We start from the raw sequence: 24,766 nt of genomic DNA, 5'->3' as shown, positions 1-24,766 counted from the left end.
CTCCTTTTCTAAAACTCTGAAGCGTTAGAAACTAATAGGCCGGAATGCAAAACTGATGGAGATATATGTACCGTAACTGACATTAGCAAATTTGTTAAAAACACACACACACTTCAAAATGAGCATTAATTTTTACTACAAAATACTGCTGAAATATATCTTTACCTTCAAATTACTGCAAAGTAATAATAACACAATTCAACCAGCTAACTTAATCAATAAGAGCTATATTTTATTATTGATAGAAGTCTAGAAACAGATTTGGATTTGTTTTTAAACCGATAGATATATATATTACATACAGAGTAATTTCTTAATTGAAATATTCCACAATATTTGATGTCTGTTATGCAAAAAGTTTCTTCTACATTGCCTAAACTGTTTTGAGAATTCGAACTGGAATATCAAAACTTGATTTTACTAGTAGCCTATATATGACAACAAAAGATATTAATGTCAAGATAAACCCATTTAAAATAGTATTAAATTGTGCGTCAAAATTTAATCTTCGAACCTTATTGAAAAAACAAAAATAAAAAATATAACCGACGAATACTGTTTAGCTTGCAAGAGTTTTATGGCTTTAAATGAAGCGGTCAGATTTTCTGAATTTCAATACAAGCCCATTGCCTAAGTCTTGCACTTTTGAGTTAACGTGCTTACATGCAAGCCGATGTACAGACAGACAAACAGTCAATCGACTGACGGATTTGGTTTAAAATTTAGTACATATCTACATTTTAAATAGGTGACAAATGCCACCCATCTAGCATTTTATGTTTTATAATTATCGCGTTCACTAGCTTTCAGAGACACATTTCCTGTGACTAGATTTCGTGCAAAATTTTATAGACATCTACAAGTTTGTGAGCATAGACTACATACCAAATTTCATCCTTCTAGCTCAAGGTTTTTTTGGTTATCGTGTTCAAAGACATAATTTCTAAAATGTTCATCGGAGTCGGAGAGATCTGAAACATGGAAATTCGTCAAAAACTTAAGCTTGAATTTTCTTTATTAACTATTACAATACTTCCTTTTCGCTAACTTCGTATAGAAAAAAGTAAAAGTGCATTTTTCTACTTTCGTTTGCATTAAACTTTAATCGTAAATCAATCAACAGTATCGTTTTATTTTCAACACATTTTCATTGCGTTGTAAAATTTCTTACTTCAAAGCTTGATACCGTAGATAACTATCATGCCACAGTACAAAAAAAAAACTCGCTAGATAAATGGAATTAACGACCCATTTTGTTTTCACGACTTCAGCAGAGACGGCTACCAGTGCAAATACAGAAAGCTCAAATTATTTCTTGCATTCCAACTATTTACTTTTTTTAGCATATTTGAATAGTCTGTCTTATTTTCAGAGCGCAAAGCAGCTTGCTAAACAATACGAAAGTTATTATGTAAGAGTAAATAAAGAGGTTGAATCACTTTGTACTCTTAATTCTATCACTGCATTTGCTCTATTGAGACGGGGGGGAGGGGGGCAGTTATCTTTAGAGGAAAAAGGGACAGAGCCCAGGAAAGGTGTGAAATCATGGAAATAAAACCCCACATGTGGTTTCTAAAGAAAAAAAATATTTTAGTTAAAGCAAGAACCCTTATACAAAAACCAGTTATTCAAAAAAATTTAAAGAAAATTATTTTAAAAATTGTTTGGGCTCTTTTTCTACCAGTTTCAGGTTTTTCAAAGATGAATTTTGAAATAAGATTTGACATACTTTTAAAACTTCATTAGGTCCTTTTTTATAATAGTAAAATCGACTGAAACACGCGATAAATCAATACAACATACCCAAACTGATCTACGAAATACATGCATTTGAGATTACATTTTTTTTGGAAAGTAAACATTTCCTTAAGTTTAAATATGAAATTATTAATAGCAAATATTAAAAAAAAAATCTTTAGAAAAATTAAAAACTATTCTATACAATAATTATTTCAAATCTAAACTTGTTTTAGTTATTTAATTAGACGCTGGTCTACTTTTTCAATGTACTCAAATATTTTTTGCTCTGTAACAATTTCAAAAAGCAAACAGCAAAATATTTGAATATCTAAATTAATGTACAGTAAATTATCAGAACCATCTAATAAACTCTTATCAGTACAAAGTAACAAATTTATTCCTACAATAAACCATATTCTGATAAATAGATCCAACCCGGATATCCAAGAACTGTCAGCCACCCTCCCTGTCAAAAAATGATACTACCGCATTATAAAGTAACTATGTTAATAAGATAAATAAAGCGTTAAATATTAGATGACCCCATTTGGTAAATCTATACGTCTGTGGTCATCGAATCTTATGTACATAAACCTGTTTTCAGAAAAAAAAAAGAAAAAAAAGTTAAATTTAAGAGGCCTGTCTCTTGTACAAAGGACGATGAACTCCTTCTCCTTCACGTGAAGCTGATTCATTTAGTTAAGAGAAATTAAATGAGAATATATGCAAAGCTGAGTAACAGGATTAACTATGACATACATTAACAGATTAATCACCGGACACAGACTTAACAAGATGCTTCGCGTATGGCACACATCAGTAGTAACAGGATTTTAGTTTAAAGTCTTTCGCCACTTTGTTATAAGCTTTCTTTGACGTATTTAAAGGCGCTTTGTTCTCTGGTAACAGAAGCTGGACTTTTTGAGAGGCCCTTTAAATCCCGTTTTAAAATGCGGTGATCGATTTTTATATTCTGTTCGTAGTATCTTGCAATAAAAAAGCTTTTACGTCACAGGAGTTTTGCAAGGGTTCAGATGTCGAAAGACGAAAGTACGAGATTCTTCAAACTTCTGAATGAAATGCCGAGGAGAATGATTCTTCAGATGTTGATTATTTGAAACAATTTTTACTAAAAGTGACTTTAATTTATGACATACTCTTTTTAATCGGCGCGATATGATAATTTGTTGAATAATTCAATACTAGCACCTTCTAAGACCGTTTATAGGAAATGCAGTATCCAAAATCTGTTTTTTATTTTCTAGTATACTAAACAATACAAAACATTGTAAATTGGATAAATGAAATTTGGTATGTGATTTTTTAACTATAATTGTAGTTCAGTGGTAAATTTCGATTGCAATCTAGCAGGAAAAAAGGCGTTTAAAATGCATACTCGATATTTCTTCACAATTTATGAAGCACAAATCTCACTTGTGGGGTATCGTGGCGGGCACGGTTTTGTTCATGATTTTATACGGGGGGGGGGGTATCTTTTCTTGGAAGTATGCGAGAAAGTTTCGGATAGACTTATGCTGCTGTTTATGCTATTGCTAGAAAGAACGGAAAAGTGTTAATTTTTTTAAACTTAAAAGTATTTCCTGTTCATGGTCTTACACAATATTTTAAAATCGTGCTGGGTATAATCACTGGAAAGATGTGAATTCTTCAGTGAGAAATCATTTAAAATCTGTGAAAGCTGTAAAAATACAATGTGCATTTAACAGATTTCGTAATATGTATTTTGAAGCATTAAATTTTAAATTCAAATGAGAACTTAGATAAATTTTGATACCCATCACACGATTAAATGGGTGACCTATAAAGTGATGCTTGAAAACTGTGCTTTGTGAAGCTTCTCGAATACTTCCTTTCAAAGTACTCAAAGAGAAAACATTGCAAATGTTAAAAAAATGACATGATTTTAATAAACCTCTATATTATAAACCTCACAAAGAATTAGAAACTTTTAGAATTCGTTTGTCTACAATAATTCAATAATAAGTAGAACAAACATTTTTGAGAAACGCTTTTATCAGAGTATTAAAAAGGAAATTTAATCTTTTCACCTAAAATCTGGAGGTCACAACAAAAATCGTAAAAGCGTGAGAAGCAGAAAACAATAGAAGGCCATAAAGCTACAATAAAAATACAGGTAAAAAAAATCCAAACATTCCTTATATGAAAATTATAATAAATTATAAATGTTATTGGGAATCCAATTAACTTAAAATTCTTCTATTATAATAATTAATGTTTCTCAAATTTTTAAACAGAGCCACTTATATGGAATAATTTTTGCTAAATTAATACATTAATTGATAGCTATAGGATATGTAATGAAAATATTCAGTTGCCACCAGGAACTAAAATATGTATAAAATTTCAGAATTTAGAAAATTAAAATTCAGGAAAAAGCAATTACAAAATTCCATTCTATAAATTCCTAAAAGGAATTTAAGAAAAAGCGTTTAAAAAAGAAAAGTTATGGAGTCCTAGTGATAAAAATTGCAAATTTGTCACCAAATTTTGAATGAAATCAGTCCACGGAAAGATGTACTTTTTTCAAAATACGCCTTCAAATTTTTTTATATTATACGACGAACTCAAAACGCAGTAAATTTATATGAAAAGGTCGAAAGATGAACTATTCAATTGTTTTTTAAAGTACATAATATTTAACACGTGAGCAGATACGCAGAACTGTTCACTTTACATAAACCCATAAAACGTTTCTGAGAAAGATATTACAATTGATTTTTATTTCGTTTAATAATTAACAAAAGTAGTTCTTGATAAAAAAAAATTACAGTGGTATTTTCTGCATATAGTTCACGTAACAGTAAAATTATATAAATTACTACTATCTGCAGTAAAAAGAAATTTTAAACTAATAGCCATTTTAAAAAAGATAAAATTAACCAATGTCACGTATCATATTGTGATGAATAAAAAATAATTACTATATAGTTAAACTTACATATTTAAATATATAATATTTATAACTTTTGTTTTTCATGGTGTAGCACTCAAAAAGTATACAAAGTATACAAACAACTGATTTTAGGGTTTCCATTTCTTTTTTAGATCGAACTATGATACATTTTTATCACAAGACAAAACTTTGTATCTTTCAGCGGAAAAAAAAAGTTTATCAATCATAGTTATATGCACAGAATATTTCTATATTCCAAAATTCCTCCTTTTTTATTCGTTAATTCAATTTTATGTTTCTAATCGAAAAGTTTTTTTTAAGTATTTTGTCTATTAAACAGAAGCGAGTTCCTTCAAAAAATTTTATTCAAAATTCATCTACTCACCTCCGCTTTGGTTTCGGATCACAATTAATAAGCCTCGCCCGACTAGCAGTTTCAACCTTTGACAAGCCCTTGGGACAACAAAAACAACAATAGCTTTTCAGTATTTGACACGAGGATTAAGAGTGTTAAAAAGGAATTCGGCTTACTAAAGCAAAATATGATCCTGAAAAACAGCGAAAGTAAAATATTCAGCGTCTGTTTTCAATGTAACTGAGGATATAATGTACCTAAATGAGTCAGATGAACAGTTTCGCAAATGGTTCGTCACAAAGGCGATTAACAGCAAATCAGTGTGACGACACCGCGTTTAATAGTAGTGAGTGCGAACAAGGATTCTCCCAAAATAGCAATGACAAATGGAATCCATTCCGAGCTGTAAATCCGTCAACAGCTAAAAAGCTTACAAAAAGATCCAATAATAACTGAAAACATTTTAAGCTCGGTGCTTCAAATCCTTCTCCTTCAAAAGGAAACTATAACATTAAAAATTTGATTACTGTTTTATTTTTTATCAGTAAATAACAGGTTATTTTTGGTGGTCTGAAACACATGCGAATTCCATAAATTTGAATATATTTGATGGGGAAATTTACCATTAGAATTAATATAATAAATAAAAAAATCTTCTTTTAACAAAATGCTATTATTAATACATTAAAAAGGTAAATTGTTCTGCTTTAAGTAAACGGAAATCGTAATCACATTCATCTCGTATTTAAAATTTTAATATAATGGGGATTTAGGATTTTTTCGTTTCTTCATTCCATTAATTTGAATTCATTGTGCCTGTATGACTTATTTTTTTCTATGCCTCACGATTTCTGTTTTGACCTCAAAATTATTTTCCCTTTTTCAATGCATTCATAAAAGCATTTAAAAAAAGTATTTCAAGTTGTCTGGTCTTTAATCTACATAGTGGCATAAGAAACGGTGTAAATCATACAAGCCGTATCTTGGAATCGAACGCGGCCAGGCTGACGATGTAACGTTGTACGCACACCATCACGCAAACACCTTCAGTTTTATGTTTACATCCATATTCTAAGCATTCATATAAAAATTTTATAGTAAAGAAAATTACTTTCTATTAATATTCGCAATTTTTAAGAAAATTTTTTCTAATTTGTACATAATCTATATATTTAATATTCTATTGAAATAATCAATATTTCATCTTAGATTAGCAATATTCCTATTCACAATTTTTTATTTCTTATATTTTTAATAATATCTTAATTTCGCATTGAAATTGTATCAAAAACTTGGAGGCCAAAACAAAATTATGAAATTCTAATAGAAGTACTCTTAAGTAAATTAGAATTTTAATCACAATAATATATTTAAACTTTCAATGAATGTCTAAAAATTTCTTATGATTGCATCATGCCTTTATTTATATTGCTTGATTATCAAAAAATATTCTCCCTCTTACTCAACTAATAAAACGGTATTTAAGACCTTTTTAATTTTTATTATTTTCTTGTCTTTAATCTATTCCAAAATTCATGATTACAGATACAATGGAATTTTAAAGGGATATTTCATTGTTTATAAATGGCACCAACTCTTTGTGAAATATATTTTAAATTAAATTAATATGCTAATTGAAAATTAAGGGTCCTAAAATTGTTAAAATATGCTTCCGCCATCGGTGACTAATTGCTGCGCTAAATTTCAGAACTTAAGTATATTAGAAACTGAATGAAAACTCGATTAAATATTCGCTTTATTACAAACATGAACCATTTGAAGGTAAGTAAAAACGTTTAACGGAATTAATGAAATGTTTTGAATCATTAGCTACGATAGGAAAATTTAAGTATGTAGAAAACAAGTGAACATTTTCATAAAAGTAACAAACATATTTAAATGCAATTTACGATTTTCTTTTTCAAAAGACAGTGTATATGGTTTGCTTAACGAAATTAAACTACTCGATGAAGCAATATCATGACAATTTCTCATGGAATGCTCAGAATTACGTCCTAACACCTCTTTCCGAAATGAAAACAAGGAAAAATACGTATTCATTTAATGCAAAAAAACACTCGCTCGCATTCCAAGCGACGACTGCAGCAATTACATTAACAAAATATTTTTTGTAACTGCCTGTAATGTCGAAAACAATTTCCAGGTTGCATTGTTTATCGTGGAAGACTTAAAAAAATAACAGGCAATTCTATTCTTTTTCCATAATTAAAAAATCGACATTTCATTAAATAATTCTGAATGTTTTTTAATGAACAGATAAAGAAATTTGCATTAAAAAGATTTTACAGTGAAAATAATATGGGAGGAAAATTATCTAAAAACTGACTTTATACTTAAAAATATCGAGCAATGCGAAATCTCAATTTTGCAGTTTCTGTAATAATAACCAATTTTATGGTAAATTTTATTTTATTAGGCTCATCTGACTATAGTGGAGCATCAGATGCTGTATATCAACAATATTGTAATTTAACAATATTCGGGAGTGATCGATACTGATAAAGATATTCAAAATGTATTCAGATTGGAACACCAAAATAAATTATAACAAGAATTACTAAATACTACATAGAATCGATTTTTAAACAATTAAGCTGTTTATATAATTAACATTTCGTTTTGAAGCTTCTTAACGCACTGGTTATCTGGCGACATATATATTTTTTATATATATAAAAAAAGTCACTTGAATAGTCACCGCTTCCTTCTTACCACCCCACCCCCGCCAAACTTCTATGACTCGCCATTCTAAAAATATATGACCCGGATGGATATAAAGTACACCAGACTAGAATTCATGTCGGATCTGCGATTAAACTGGGCCTCGAAGCTACGACCTTCTAACACAAAGGCAAGAATTTTGTTCTAAACGACTGTGCATCGACATATTTAGTATATAAAAGAAACATCAACAAGAAAATTTTCTTTCAGTAAAAAAAATACCAAGAGACATTTATACATATAAAGTGGTTCGCTGGTATAGAAGTTGAGTGAAACATTTAAACGGAAAATGTTTAATCTAAGAAAAAAAGAGAAGTCCTTGTCGAATGATTATAACTCACAAGATGACTAACGCGGATTACAACTGCACAAAAATGTAACGAAGTTCAAGTAATAAAATGAGAAGGTCGCGGATTTCAAGTTTGCTATGTGAACAATGTGATATTACGGTTTCTTTTGATATGTTTTTGAGCACCGTTTAACACGTGTATGTTTTCAAGTTTGCTTTGGCGCAATAACTACTTCCGATTTATTCTTATCAAAGTCGAGTTTTTACTTTGACTGTTAATGACATCGAGGCCTTGAATCAGTCTACATATTAGGATGCTGATATTTATAGATGTTAGTTATCAAATGGATTCAAAGTGATCCGATTTTTTTTTATTACGTGGCGTAAAAAGAACAAGCAGCTGAAAAAATAAGTATCAATTAAAAGTCATTAGTTCGATAGAATGCGTAGCAGGAGAGATCAATATGGAAGATATTTCCCCTTTTTATCTCACAACATCTGCTAGTCTTAAAACAACGGATCAAAAGGCACAAAAAATCTGTAAATAAAACTTAAAAATCAATTATAATGAATTTTTTTTATTCAGTGGTACTGATGTAATAAGAATTGGATATTTTGTCTTATAGTGAACTTTCATTATTTATTATACATTGTTAACAGAGAAGCATCCAATACCTCAGTTTTTCACTTAAATATATCCATCTGAGTTCAGGTTTTAAGGTTTCGAGGTACCAAACGACAGCTGCACCACTCGATACGGAAGATGGACCTTGGAATTTTCAAATGAGGTCAAAAATTTGCATATCATTGCTTTCATATTGAAAACCCACAAATCAAAATATACGAAACTTTGATGTAACAGCTGGAATAGGCATTTTAGAACAACATACAAAAATCACATAGAACTGTTTCAGAGCAGATGCAATTAAACTATATAGTGTCTCCTGTGTATAAAATGTTTAGTATATAATTTGTGAATATATTTTCCTAAGCATAAAATTTGACGTGACATTTTGGTATAACATTGGCAATATGTGCTAAACTGTTATTTTTTGATTACTAGGTCACCATCTACTTTCGAATGCATAATGGTGATGGACTTTGCTATAGTGAGGCGTGGTCAGATGATGAATACAACCTTTCAGTCGATATCGCACTGTGAACTTCCCCACCACTTCAACGTCAGGAAATTCACGTCAGAATAGACGGAATTTGTAGAAATCCAAATACCTGACATATCCTTGATGTAATTGACTTAATTTTCTCAATTCCCATTTATAGAGACATTCGCTAGTAAGGCACAGCGAATAAACTTTCAGAATGTTTGTTTTCTCTCATTTTTCCCCACGCGAACAACAAAGGTATGCTAACTGATCATTTTCCATGTATTCCATGTATTTATGCTCATAAATTAGTTTTAGATCTTTTCTTTTAAAATATAATGATGTGGGCATGTCTCAATTTAGATTAATAATAGGGAAATACAAAAAATATATTTTAAAAGCACAGGTCAAATGTTTAAACCTAAGTAGACCTACAGTTATAAGTCTGTTTGATTTTTGAAAGTTAATAATCGATTTCACAGTTAAATTTTATAAATTGTTAGAGATAAATCTCGAAATTCTGAGAATTAGTCTAGCATCTGAAGCACCTTTCACTTTGTAAATTTTTGTAATAAAAAACAAAAAAAAAGGTCAGATTATTACCACACGATCAGATTTAATATCCAAAAATTATACTTAAAAAATTAGCATTTAACAATTAAGTGCAAAAGACACTTGAAATACGAACCTTTCATAATAAAAACTATAAAACCAAATTACCGAGATCAATGTTTACAATCTGATTTTCAATTTATAAATCAATTAAGCTGAATGAATGTTCACCATGAAATAGTGCATCCAAAATAAGATTGAATGTAGTCAAAAACGCAGAATATGGCTGCACTTTCTATTCTTTCTCGTCTTGAATTATATTTCACACATCCTTTCTATCATTTCCGTCATCTCTTGGCGAGTGATAGAAAGATCGAGATATGATCTTTTCGTCATCCGCTTCAATCAAACAGATGGACGTCAAACTCTATTACTTGGGATTAAAGCAAATTACGCGGATACGATTATCACAGGAAGTTGAAGGTTATATAGATTTGGGCATTCCTTATTAAACCGAATGTGCTCATTGTCAAAGTTCATATACTATATGACGCCATAGATCAAATTAAGATTCAAGACACTTGACTAATTTTACTATGGAATTCTACTGCAACAGTTATAAATCATTGATTGATCTACAAACATTCAAATCTTATCTATCACCAGTAGTTAAAAATACCCAATTTCCGAATTTAGCTAACATCTGTTATTTCGTTTTCAGGAAATGAAGCTAAAGGGAACTTCGATAGTTTTTTTTCTTCTAATATCATTCTTGCAATTTTTTTTTTTTACACTGAAAGCGTTAACTAAACCTGGATTTTACGTCTGTTCTACAGAATCCCGGCTGTTGCATTTTTCAATAGAAAAATAATGATGGATTTTCTTGAATATTCACATGTTATTCAGGTCGCAATTGTTGCAAGTTTCTTTTGTTTGCTAGTTGAAACTAATCCTTCACATTCTTTTATTGACAATGCCATTTTTTATTTAATAACAAAGCAGAGAGTGGTCTTTATTTGACATTGGTCTTAGCCTGATATTGGGAGTTGAGTGAAAAAAAGTACCACAATTCGAGAATCAAAGAGTACCAAGATTCACATTCTAATTAAATTACAGCTTAATTTAATCTGTTACATATCATATGTCGAAAAAAAGAATGGAAAAAACATACGAAATTTTGATATTACAAGTGAATCTCTAGCTTAAGGCATTTTGTTACAACACACAGCAATCATATGTCAAATTGAGAGCAGATGTAATTACTCGATACAAGTGTTTTGCAACAAAAAAACTTATGGAAAATCGGACATCCGACATTTTTATATATCAGTGATGATTATTTTCACGGATAAAAAGCAAAAAGTAAAGCAAACCAACAAGAATATTCTACTTGCGTTATAACACTAATTTCTTAGTCCACTTGTAAAAAATTAAGTAGTCATCCCACACCCTCAATTACTGAAAGGCGGCTGATTTTGCTTTTCAGTTTTCTCCTCCTCGAGAAGCCCCAGGCAAAAAAAACTCTACAATTAAGCTTAATATTTTAAGTTTCATATACTTCTTTTGCAGTTAAGTTTTATGACATTTTTCTCTTGCCATAATACGCAACTGTGACGATGCAAACATTACCTGCTTGTAGGAAGATACGAGAAGGGGATACCAGTATCTGATATCTTTCTGGACAAGTTTGCTTAAGATTCAACTATCTTCTAATCAGAATATCGGTCATTATGATAACTAAGTATCTTCTAATCAGAATATCGGTCATTATGATAACTAAGTAGATCCAGTTTAATCAGACGATGAAGACATTTTAGTCCAAATAATATACAGCATTTCTTCTCAAACATATATTTTACTCAAATTGTGTGTGTTCTGAATTATTCAATTCAGTTGATTGAACAGTATGACTCCTCTTACTAAGGAAAAATATTATGGTTTCCTGGAATAACTGTAGTTATGGCGGCTGTTTCTAGTAAACAATTATATGAGGAAGTTCCGGTTATAGGGGTTAATATTCCCTTTGAAATTACTTAGGATATATTTTCAAATGGCCTTCATAATTTTGAAACATGGCCAGATGGAACGGACGACACTTGAATTAGTCTTGCCTCCGAAATTCTAAGCCACACCAGCTTAAGAATAGTTTTAGTGCATACATAAGCAAAAGTAGAGGTTAAGTCAGGCTGAAGGGAATGCAGTTTATATTTTAGTTTTTATATTAATTACAATAAGCACTTTTCTGACAAACTGTCGTTTTTTAAATGACGAAACAAAAATTTAAATATCATACAAATAGTATTTATTAATTCTGATGAGATAAAAGTATATTAAGAAAAAGTAATAAATAGGTTTCGAGAAAATACCAAGAGATACTTAAAAGAATTGAATATTTTTTTATCGAATATCACGTTTTCGAAAATTCTGAAAGCTAATGCTTAAAAGCCCTCTAACCGGAATATCCCTTAAATATCTCTTATTTAAAGATACACTTTAATAGACACAATGATGCAATATTTCGGTCAGAGTTAAGCAAAGTAAAAGTATGGAAAGTACACAAAAGTAAAACACACGACAAAATTTTGTAAGTAAAGCGAATTCATATTTCTGAACAGAAAAAAAATACTTAATTGTTTTAAACGTAGTCAAACTATATCCCATTTTTAGTTTCTGATCTTTTATTTAATTACTAATTTATTTCTACGAGCTGATGACAAAAATTCCAGATCCACCGTTATATTTTTTGAAAAATTTCATTATATCATCATTATAAGAAAAATCATGTCTTCTTTCTAATCATTATAACAAAATTGATTCATGCATTTTAATCGCTGTAGTTTATTTATTATAACTGACCCACTGGAGCGAAAAAATAAGATTTCAATCTGCATAGAACAGAAAAATTTGCAGTAAGAAAGAAATTTGATATTAAATTCTATTCCAACGCCAGGGCAGATGCTACCAGTTGGAAGGTAAAGGACTCATCGCCTCCGACGTCATTCATGGCTGACAGATGCCGACTTCGAAAGTCAACAGAATACAATCTTCTGATAAGAATAAGAGAAGAGAGAATAAATAAGTTGAGCGATGCTCATTTTAACAGAACAGTTACGAAAATGAAACTAATCCTCAGTTTTCAAATTAAACAAATTCGTCCATTAATGGTTTTAAAATATTTCGTTCTCAAGAAATACATTAACAAGTCATTTAGAAAAAAAGGAATTCTACGACGAAAGGAATTTTACATCTGAGGAATTCAGATGATGTTTTATTCAATGATATATTCAATGCATTGCTTTAAAAATTAATATATGAGCATACGTGTTTGAGAAATCATGTTATTTGCGAATTTCTCTTTGTTTAGAAGTCTCCTGTTTTATTTTTATTTATATCATCCTGTTTTGACATAATCTACCACGAAAACATTCACTCAGTTTGTTTAAACCACTGATAAAACAATTGCAAATTACTTGCATTCTTAAAAAATCTAATCTCAGTTTGATACTAATATTCAAAACAAATGTTTACATGAAAACAGATGAGTAATAAAAATGGCTAAAAATAAAAAAAAAAAAAAATATTAGCTTGAGGATGCGAGAAACATACGTTGCGTTAATACTGGGTCTTGCATTGTATATTAAACAGTTTATGAAAGATTTCTAATCTTTCAACCGCAAGATTTGTAGGAATTTCACGTGACGAACTCCAACCGCGATCGAACATACAATGAATGAGTCATTCTGCATTTAGGTCATACTATCTAATAAATGATAATCAACAATGCGTCGTAAAATATCTAATCAGAAACCCAATGACTTTTGACACTGGATTTGTTGATGAAACGAAAGCTTAATCGAACATCTAGCGTCCAATATTAAAATAATTCCTTAATGGTTGATTCAGCGTTATTCGAATTAATATTCTTCAAGCACTAGTAAACAATGAGAGGTTAAAGCAGTTTCGGGTGGTAAAGATGGGAATGGATGTTCAGCAATTCTAACCGGTTTCAGCTTTTAACTATTCATAATTTTAAGGAAGGCCCAACTAGGCGATTTTCAACATTTCACTTGGAATAAGGATGGACATCAAAGATGCAAACTTTCTTTATTAAATAACACTGCTTTTAAAAATTATAGATGGCCTTCAAAACTAATTTTTTTTATCCTAGTCATCTATCATTATTTAATCTAGAAACAATTAATTTTAATCTTCGTTTACATTACTTTTTTGCAAGGGAAAAAAATCAGTCCTGATCATTCAATAAAAATTTTTTTCAGTTCATGCATTCGAAACGCGATTTCAAGAATTTCAACAACACGCCCAAGCAGGATTCTTGATGGCTGACTTCATGACACAAATTTCTAATGCCTTTTAACCAAGAAACTGCATTTGAAGTTTTCAAATCAGAGAATAAATCTGATCTTCACACCCCAGTCTAGAATGAAATAATTCCATGCTCGTAAAAAAGAACCCCCCCCCCCCGAAATTTGCGATTAAAATTTAGCAATTAAATTTAAATCATAATCGTTATCAATAATTAATTTCTCTAAACAACGGTCCATAGATATATTTTCCTCAAGATTAATCAGGAAAGATATCCATTTAATTTATTTCAAAGACAAACTCTTTCGATTTTACGATTAAACAGCAATTTATTAGAAATATAATGAAATGTTAATTTACTGTAAAAGCAAGAATTCGTGGGTGGCAGTGTCTATAAAAATAATTTAAAATTTACGTCATTAGAAAGAAAGTTAAATTTCAGACTTGGAATCAGTCCCACAACTCTGAGCGCGTGTCCTAATTCCCAGTAAAGAACCTCTATGCAAGTTTACTTGAATAGTTTAACTTGACATCACTCTCGAAACCTGGATATCTGGTCTAGCGACCTTACCACAATGTGAATGCTTAATTCAAGCAATAGTGAAATGGAAAAGCAAGCAAACACAGAGAGAACATTTAAAAAAAATTGTTAAATGTTTTATTAAATTACATCCGCGATATTTGTTTAGATTTAAAAAGAGTCGCGAGTATATATATATATATATATATATATATATATATATATATATATATATATTATTACTTCAGCACAGTTTTTATTACCGCATAAATTTTATCATTTTGAAATCAGTGAAACTTTATTTGGCTTAAGTAATAAAACAATAATTAAAATTTCTCAATGTTGTAATAGATCAAATGCAGACTATATGATTGATATTATAAAATTCCTGGATATTAGTTAAAATTATAGAATGACAATTGATTTCATGCTAAAAAAACAATGTATAAAAAATTACCACCAATAAACTTTCCTGAAAAAATCATTCGATTTCTTCTTATTATTACAGTACTTCTTATTATTAAGTAAATTAAAAATAATGCGATAAAGAAATTTGGTCGTTGTACAAGATATTTTTTAGAATTCAATATTTCACGAAATAATTAAGAACCAACATAATGATTCTCAAATAATTATAAAAACAATAGGCAATAGAATAAACAGAAGTTTACTTACAAATAAAACAGAAGTTTTCAAGAAATCTAATTTTAAAATATCTGCATGCAACTATCATAATAAATAGTCGGATAACTGGGATTCAAATAAAACAAAAACTTTTTAAATGCTTAACATATATTTTAAATTAACGAATACAGAAAAACAAAGATTCACGCATTTCACTTTTATAACAAACATAATATATTGCACGGCTAAAACGCTACTTCATAAACATTTTAATAAGACTAAATGTAAAAAATAAGGCATGGCCATTTTTTCCCCAGAAAATCATACATAAATAAAACTTAACTAAGAAAATAAATTCTGATCCATGCGATAAAACGGCGAACTTTTTGAGACAGCAGTCACAATGACAGATCTGAAAAGCATTGAAAACGAAAAACTTGACGGGGAAAAAAATAAAGAAAAAAAGAAACTCGATTTCAAAACTGTTGCTCCATTTTTCTAAACTAAGCAGTTTTTAGATATATAAACAATTCTCAAAAAAATTTGTGAGTGATGACTTTAAAAATTATCAAGAAAGTAATCAACATCAGCTGTTTCGGTCTCACCTGGGCAATCGTATATTCGAAACACGGAGGCTGAAGTTATCACTGAGAATCCTCGCTGAATGAAAACATGTTCCGCGAGTTTTTACGCCAGAGAAGCGGGTCGCACTTTACCATTTCAACGGTCATAAAGTGTGAAGAAAGTTTCGATTTTGCCTTTAGAGAGTAAAAAAAAAAAAAGCTTACCTACAAGATCCAAATGTTTCAGGTCACAGACACTCGCAGTCATCCATCTAATGGAAAAATACCTTTCAAAATTTTCTGAGTCTACGCGAACGCTGCTAGAGGGCAAATGCACCGAGTTTTCAGGAAGCAAACGAAGACGCGATGACAAATGCTTCGCGCAAAGTTTCACTTTTCTTTTTCAGAACGACGTGCTGCCCTCTGGTGTCAGGCGTTTTATGCTCCAGCAATTATTTTTGAATGAAGCCTTTGGGTTCAAAAAACATTTTGACATGGGAGGGGAAAAAATTCTTCCCATGAGTAAAGGCCGTCTACGAACAATTTAGAAATAAATGTCAAACATGCCATTTTTATTGGAAGTTTCTGTAGTTTGTTTTTGCTTTTTGATTTAAACGGAAGACAGTTGGAAAAAATTAATATAATTCTTTCATTTTTTACCTTTTTTGTCTTTTATTGTATTCCTTCAAAATGTTAACAGAACAAAGGAAGAAAATATAGACATTCATTTCATTTCATGTTTTTATGCCTTTTGAAAAAAAATGAAATTAAATAACCCAATTTAAAATATATGTTGGATCTTTTTTTAAAATCTTGATTTAATTATTTTACTTTTAAAAGACAAATTTGACAAGGAAAGGAAAGAAACAATATTTTGCCCAGGGTGTCACAGACCCCGGAACGCCACTGTTTTCAAAGATGTATTACCATTTTGGCAATCCAACATCTGTCAATATATTTTTTAAATGTTTTTTTTATATATATTATTTGAATGAATTTCTCTTCATCACATGCAAAAATCTAAAGCTACAAACGAATTATGATAATGTATAAACAAAGTCTATTCAATTTAAATATTCAGGCACGAACTTAGAAAGATAAGAAAACATTAAAATTATAACATGCGTATAACTTAGGAATAAAATACATATCTAGTGGAAATTGGAAACAATTTTCTTCTAAATTATTTTAATATAAGATAACTTTTTCTATTAATAAAATATTTTCTCAATTTTTTCCATTTGGTGTGCTTCCTGATAATATACAGAAAATCTGATCAAATATTCTATATATCTGGTTTATACATACGACTAAGATTTACAGGTTTTATAAAACTGTATAGATAGAATAAAACATATCGTGTAACGTATAAATGTATGCCCTTTATTTTCATAAGCTGCATTAGTGATAATAACCAAGACCCGATTAATGGAATTTAAACAAAACACCGAGATAATGCCTGGACAAAGAACATCGACGAAATGGAAACGCTCAAGTTACGTTTTATGCAATTTAGTTAATGTTCTGAAGAGAGGTACACGTATTGCAAAATGAAAATCACATATGTATGGAATTTAAATATTCTAAAATCCATTTTTGAAAGTGATAATAATGCGTTTGTCTTGTATAACATTGCAATTGTATGAAGTTACATAATAAACTGCTTTGTTTTATAATTTATTTCCTAGGAAAGAGCAAACCAGATATTTTAAAACACATATAACCCTATTCTATAAAAAAAAATTACACGTGATTTAAATGTTCTTTCTTATTATCTTGTCATAAAATTGGTAATAATAAATGACATCTGTCAGTATTATCAACAAGTTAACGTATAGACAAAGAGCATTAATAAAATCAGAACTCTTACAATGCATTACGTAATACTTAAGACATATCCCGAAGGAAGTACAAATAATCCAGATTAAAAATCACCGATGCATGAGATGGAAATATCCTTATATTTACTTTTAAAGCAAATTAGTAAGTTTTTTTTTTTTTTTTTTTTTTGTATAACATTGTGTAAAGTCAGATAATAATTTTTTTCTTTTTGTTTATTTATTCCGTACTTTTGGGTGAGAGGAGTCAAAACTTTTTGAAAATACAATTTATGCTTTCTGCTATTTGATGCTTTTCTTCAAAATTGTATTTAGTATTCAAAAGTAAGGCATTGATTACTTTTTATCAAGGCTTTATGAAGTCGATCCGTGTTATGTTGACGCAGTAACTGTACTTTAAAAATTCGAATGGTGAATAAACAAAGAATTCATTAATTCTACAGATATTAGCAAAACTGCCTATGAACCTCAGCAATACGTGACACGCAATGAAGTGACAAACGTACTTACTGTTTCGGAGAGAGGAACTATGAGGAGAACTTTTTGAAAATACAATTTGTAATACTTTTATTTAAAACTGAAAGTTCAAAAGTACGGCATGGATTACTTTTATCAAGGCTTTATGAAATCGATTCCTTTTATGTTGTTACAGTTATTTTTCTTTAAAAATTAGAATGATGAATAAACAAAGAATTTATTAATTCTACAGATTAAACTCTTATGACCCTGAGCAACACGTGATACTCAATGAAGTGACAAGCTTTGTGTTTGGGGGAGGAGAAGTAGAACTTTTTGAAAATATGATTTTTTATACTATTTTTAAAAACTGAATGTTCAAAAGTAAGGGACTCATTACTTTTATCAAGGCTTTACGAAATCGAATCATGTTATGTTGTTACAGTCATTGTACTTAAAAAATTCGAATGGTGACTAAATAAAGAATTTATTAATTCCATAGATATTAGCGAAACTGCTTACGACCATGAGCAATACGTGACAAGCGTACTTACTGTTTCGGGGAGAGGAACTACGAGTAGAACTTTTTGAAAATACGATTTTTAATACTTTTATTTAAAATTGAATGTTCAAAAGTACGGCATGGATTACTTTTGTCAAGGCTTTATGAAATCGATTCCTTTTATGTTGTTATAGTTATTGTTCTTTAAAAATTCGAATGATCAATAATCAAAGAATTTATTAATTCTACAGATATTTAAAACTGCTTATGACCTTGAGCAACACGTGACACGTAATGAAGTGACAAGCGTACTGTTTAGGGGAGAGAAACCAGACCCTTTTTGAAAAAATGCGGAGATATTTAATGCATTTCTTCAAAATTGGATATAATGTTCAAAAGTCAGGGCTTTGATTATTTTTCTCAAGGCTTTACGTAGTCGATTTGTGTAATATTAGTGAAATGATTGTACTTTAAGAATTCGAATGTTGAATAAACAAAGAATTTATTAATTTTACAGATAATAGCAAAATTGTTTATGACGCTGGGAAATACGTAATACTGAATGAAATAGCAATTACATATGAAATAATATGATTGTGCTTAAGATAAATAAATAAATTAACATTTGTTCGAATCATTACAAAAAATGATAAAAAAAAAAGATTAAAAAAAATTCTCTTGTCGATTAAACTTTTTTTCTTTTGATTTCCATGTAATTAAAAATCTTTCTTTGGTATTTTTTTCTATCAAAGAAAATAGACTAGCAATGAATTTCCTTTCAACAAATTTCCCGCACTTTTATTTCTTTTGTAAATTTTGAAATAACTTTTTCTTAAGGATAAACAATCATAAAAGTAATCATTATTACGTAAAATAGTGCTTATAACATAAAATATGCCTAATGGATTCGTCATCAAATAGAAGTATTACGTACAAAAGGAGATGCAACTTCTTACAATTTAGTTATGTATTCTTTTTTATTATTATCAAACAAATAGAGTCAACACGACTTTAAATATATAGTTACATTATTTTATTAGATACTTTTATTGCTTCATAACTCATCGTATTTCAAAGTACTTTCTTTTCTTTTTTTTAAGCAGGGTATCTTAAAACTTATGGTTTCCAACCAAAAGTGGGATCAAACATTAATTTTGGAGTGAGAAAATACAGGTTTCGATTGGCCTTACATTTTTTTCAATATAAGCAATCAAAAATAATCTAAAACAAACATAGAAATAAATGAAAATTGATAAAAATTTTGAAAAAAAAAAGCAGCATGTGACTAAATTACTTTTTTAAAAATCGCTAAGTAAAATTTAATTATCCTGTGATTGCCCTTCTTAAATATTTTGTAACCAAAATGGGATCATGAGAGAAAGAATTTTAAGAAGACTTGCTTTAATAAATTTTTGAAAATAATTTTAATTATTCTATATTTTTAAATAACAGACGACAACTTTTTCCGAGACAAGACGCAGCATCATTACATATTCCCTTTTTTGACTGCCTTTTGTACCATTGTCCTATGTATTACTTTAATTCTCTGCAAACTGCCGATTTGAATGACAAAAAAAAAGTGTATAAAAAGAGCGTAAAATAACATATAAACTGCATTGGCTTTCCATATTCATTGAATTTGGATTTCCAGACTCCAAAAGGATGACTGTTTGTCCCGGATTGAAAAAAAAGTATCCAGAATGTATTCAATATAAAATTAAATATTCCTTCTAAAATTTTGCTTAAAAGCTCATATTAAAAAGATTAATTAGATTTTATTTTTAAAAAGTTGGATAAAAAAGATAATTTTAAATGAAAAAAAGTGTTAGGGTAAATTTTTATTACCATCTCAAAATGTCCGGTACAGTCGCAATTCTTAATTCTGTGTTAAATAGTTCCAAATTGCCCGTTTTTCATTTATCAGCAAACAGAACATTACAGAAAAGAGGGCAATTTTGATTTTAACCTTGAAAAAGAACCTTGAACTTCTAATACAGGTAAATTTTAACCATTTAACTGCTTTTGACGAGTATACTCGTCATGGAAAAACATTTACAACATTAAAAACATTTACAATATTACTCGTCAAACATTTACAACATTAAAAACATTTACAACATTACTCGTCATTAAAAACAAAAGTACAACATTTTGCATTATGACGAGTTTATTCAATGACAATTATTATATTTATATAATAATTGATTAATTGTTGTATTTATAATTAATTATTTATTATATTTATATAATATATGTATGTTTATAACGATTCAGACATGCATTTTCCGAAGAGGTCGAAACAGTTAACTGGTTATATGATTTATGTGAATGTATTAACCTGAAGTGAAAGGGAAAATTGTTATTACATATTATATTATTTATGCTTTTTTTAGCTATTTGTGCTTTCTTTTGAAATTTTTAAAAATTATCAACTATTTTATTATTTCTACATTTATTTTATTAATTTCTCTATTTAATTATTTATTCTATCCTCAACTCTCATTTAGCGTCCAAAATTGGGGGAATCTAGAGCTTCCTGGGTTGATGCTTAGAGAATTTGAACTCTTCAACAATACATACAAGTAAATGTAAAAATATGAATAACTTAGAACGAGTGAATTAATTCTATAAAGTTTATGGAATATAAAATCATACATACATCTAATCAGCCATTGTTTGTTTCAGTTCATCCAAAGAAGAATAAGTGATTTTTAAAACGGAATTGACGTTTTTATACTTCAAAACTAACAGCGAAAACAACTTATGAGCCAAAATAATCATAGAACAGGATATGCTGTAATTAGTAAAACGTGTGAAGTTACTTACATACGAATATCCGCCAGACAGTTTTGAAGTCTTCACGGCGGGCGAGATGTGTTTGAGAGAAATTCTTTAGAAAATTCTCCGCACCGTCGCGTCAGAAAATAATTTCTATTTTTAACATTTTTTCTTTTTTTCTACAAAGCAGGTCAACTCTGTCGATTTACGAATCGACGGAGACTTCCGATTTCTTCCTTTTCCTCAGTTAAAGGGAAAAAACGATTAGTTTTTGTTTTTCGTTAAAATCTCGATTCGTAATATACTTATTCAGTAGTAATTACAGGTCCAAACGTTGAATCTAATCTAATTGCAAGCTGATAATTGTAAACAAGTAGATACCCTATTTTTATCATGGAGTGTAATGATGCGTAAATGAAAGTGTTTTTAATCAATTTTATCTGTAAAAACGACTTGATAAATTTCGATGAAAGTAATGAATCTTATTCACTAGTCGACGCCGAGGTTTTAATGAATAAAAAAGAATACTTACAGTGATCATTCAAAATTATCTATGCACTTGTTCCTTCTAGGTTCATTGAAATCTTCTTTCTCCCAGAAAAAAACTGAACTACCAAGAAATTTTGTTAATTTTCATTCAAAAATATAGGATCAAATTACCTTTTCAATATAAATGTAAATTAACTAACCATTCTATTGCACAAATCTCTTTAATCGAAAATATAATTTAAAATATGTTGTGTAAAAAACAAATCCAGTATTTTTTTCGTGTTATTTTGGACATTTTCGCAGTTTGTTCCAATTGAATATTTTCGTAACAGTTTCATAATTGAGTAGTGTGTCAGCCATAATAAACGTAATGACACGAGAATTTTATCTCAGCTAAGATAGAACAAAAGAGAGAGCGAATATAAATGCTAGTTTCTAAATAGAAAAAATGCAAACTCGTATTTCACATCGACTATTATCTATCAATAGAAATGATTCAAGATACCATGACTTAATGTATTAGATAAAAAATTGAATTATTGCATTCTGCTTAGAAGTAATTTATCATGGAATTTTCTTGTTTAATTTTTAACGTTGTCATTTTTTAAATCGAAATATATTTGTGCTGTAATGAGATTTCCTGTGATTTTCAAATATGTGTTCTGCCATTTTATTGAAATTTGATGAATTTTCCTTTAGTTTAATTATACGAACGTTCTGTTTTGAAACAGAAGAATGGTTATTGTGAGATGGACTTCATAATTTTAAACTGTATTTAAATGAAGAAAGTGACAACTCTTTTCAAATTTCTACGCCACACCGGCTCTCTATTTGCTTCGTTAAAGCTTGATATGACATCTTCATCCTGACTGATTTTGCCGATAATATTGCTATGTAAAACTTTTTCTTTCTCTCCTCTTTTACTTTTTTTTTTATCTCCCCCCCCCCTTTTTCGTAATTTTACCATCCCCGTTTTTGTAAATTTCTCTTTGTAAAATTCAGTCAACCATGCAACTGCAGAATCTCTCCCAGAATTGTTAGGTCTTGAGGTGAAGAACCTTTGAGTTCAAGTACTCCATTAACCGCCATCTTATAATAGCAATCGGCATAGTGCCGGGAACAGGTGAATTTTTGCTTAGGATCTTAAGGCTTCTACTTGAAACTGCTGGACTAAGCGAACGGTTTTCTATCTGTGGGCCTCCGCTGATTACTTAATAATGAACCACGGAATGGCCTTTTCATATTTTATTTGGGTGTTACTTTCCGAAAAAACAAAAGCCAATGGAATTGAAATCCTTTTGAAGAATACCGAAAGAAATTGCAAGTATCAGCAAATGAAGAAGCTAATTGAATAATCAAGAACTTAATAATGAACCCCGGAATGGCCTTTTCATATTTTATTTGGGTGTTACTTTCCGAAAAAACAAAAGCCAATGGAATTGAAATCCTTTTGAAGAATACCGAAAGAAATTGCAAGTATCAGCAAATGAAGAAGCTAATTGAATAATCATGTAACCAGATTCTATTGCGTTTTGGAACAACATCATTGGTCCCGTCCTGGATAAATGTTCGGCAGTATCCAACAATTGCAAAACTTGCGCTGACACATTTAATGAGGTTCTCGACCATTTATTTGTGTGAATGTGCTGTAGTGTTTGTAAAATAAGGGCAGAGACTATTTATTTTTGATCCAGTTATTGATTTTCTTGTGATGTATAAATAAGGATATAACCCCAAATAAATTTATTTTTAATAATCCATACATGTCATCGCTTGCTCTCATATTACATTAATATGTTTGCAAATGGTAGCATAAACTATAAGCAAATGAAAAATGAATAGATAATATAAATTAATTATCCTGGAAGGTATTAATTAATTAATTAATCTGGATGAAATGAATTTTTTGAATATAAAATGTTCCTAAATTATTTTTTAATATTTAATTTTTTACTAATAAATAATAACTTGACATGAATAGAAGCAAAAATATTGAAAAATAATGAATATAATAATTGTAAAAGTCCGTTTATCAAAATTCCAAAAACGTGTAAACTTGGTTGATGATTAAAAATTTAAGGAAATTGGTTTTAAAATTTCATTTGTATCATAAAAATTACGAATAAGAAATTTCGCAGGGGGTATAAAATGGATAAAAAATATATATTTAAAATAATTGTTTAGTCCAAAGAATTATTTGTTCAACCCTTAGGATTAGTCAAGCCAATTTTTATTTATATAAAAGTTTATGAACCCTAGATAAGTCACCAGTGGTTCACTATTCCTCTTCAATATCACCAACCATTCTTGATAAAAATCTCAAAAATATACTTCATTATAAATTCCCTATAAGGTTAAATATAGGCAGAATTATAAAGCCACAACACTGGATTGATTTCGCCAATTTTTACTTCTTATGAATCTCGTGACCAACAGGTACGTTATCAGTAGTCGCTTATCCACTATCACCTCCCATTTTTGATAGAATTCTCAAAATTACTATTTCATTGTAAATTTACTCTGAGAGAAATATTGAAAGATTACTCCAGCCACAGCACGGGCTCTGATTTCCCCACTATTTATTTCATATGAAAACTTTTGACCCCTAATAGAACCTAATGATCCCTTGCCTTCCTCTCGCCCTCCAGTCTCAGCGACTGAACCGATTTTGTGACCTTTATTTCTGAATTAATATTGAAATATTGGAAACATAACTAAAGAATTAGAACGCTCTATATTAACTGAACGAATAAAATTTAAAATAGCACTGTGATGAGATGTGATCCATCAAGGTTTGTTGACATTACTAAATTGATTCTATTAATATGGTGGAAGAATTACTGGTCCCCGGGGGTGGCTAGATTTAATTTATTATGAAAGTTTTCTATAAAGACTAAAGCTTATATAAACTGTTAACGATTATATAAACTTTGTAGATAAACTGAGATGGAAAAATA

General features: G+C 29.5%; 1 protein-coding gene across 5 annotated transcripts in view; it reads right to left on the bottom strand.

The window, feature by feature from the left end:
* Nucleotides 1-21,503, bottom strand: part of LOC129960765 (flavin-containing monooxygenase 5-like) — a 48,665-nt gene extending 27,162 nt beyond the window's left edge. Inside the window, exon 1 of one of the 5 annotated variants that reach the window (XM_056074390.1) lies at nucleotides 21,369-21,503. The gene's annotated coding sequence lies outside the window, so the exon portion shown is untranslated. Of the gene's footprint in view, nucleotides 1-5,060; nucleotides 5,214-15,971; nucleotides 16,108-21,201; nucleotides 21,322-21,368 lie in introns of those variants that run through there. The other 4 variants (XM_056074392.1, XM_056074387.1, XM_056074388.1 and 1 more) reach the window with 4 other exon arrangements.
* Nucleotides 21,504-24,766: the final 3,263 nt, after the last annotated feature.

This window comes from Argiope bruennichi, chromosome X2, assembly GCF_947563725.1.
Source record: "Argiope bruennichi chromosome X2, qqArgBrue1.1, whole genome shotgun sequence".
NCBI lineage: Eukaryota > Metazoa > Arthropoda > Arachnida > Araneae > Araneidae > Argiope > Argiope bruennichi.
This window is presented reverse-complemented; position numbering and strand designations above follow the sequence as displayed.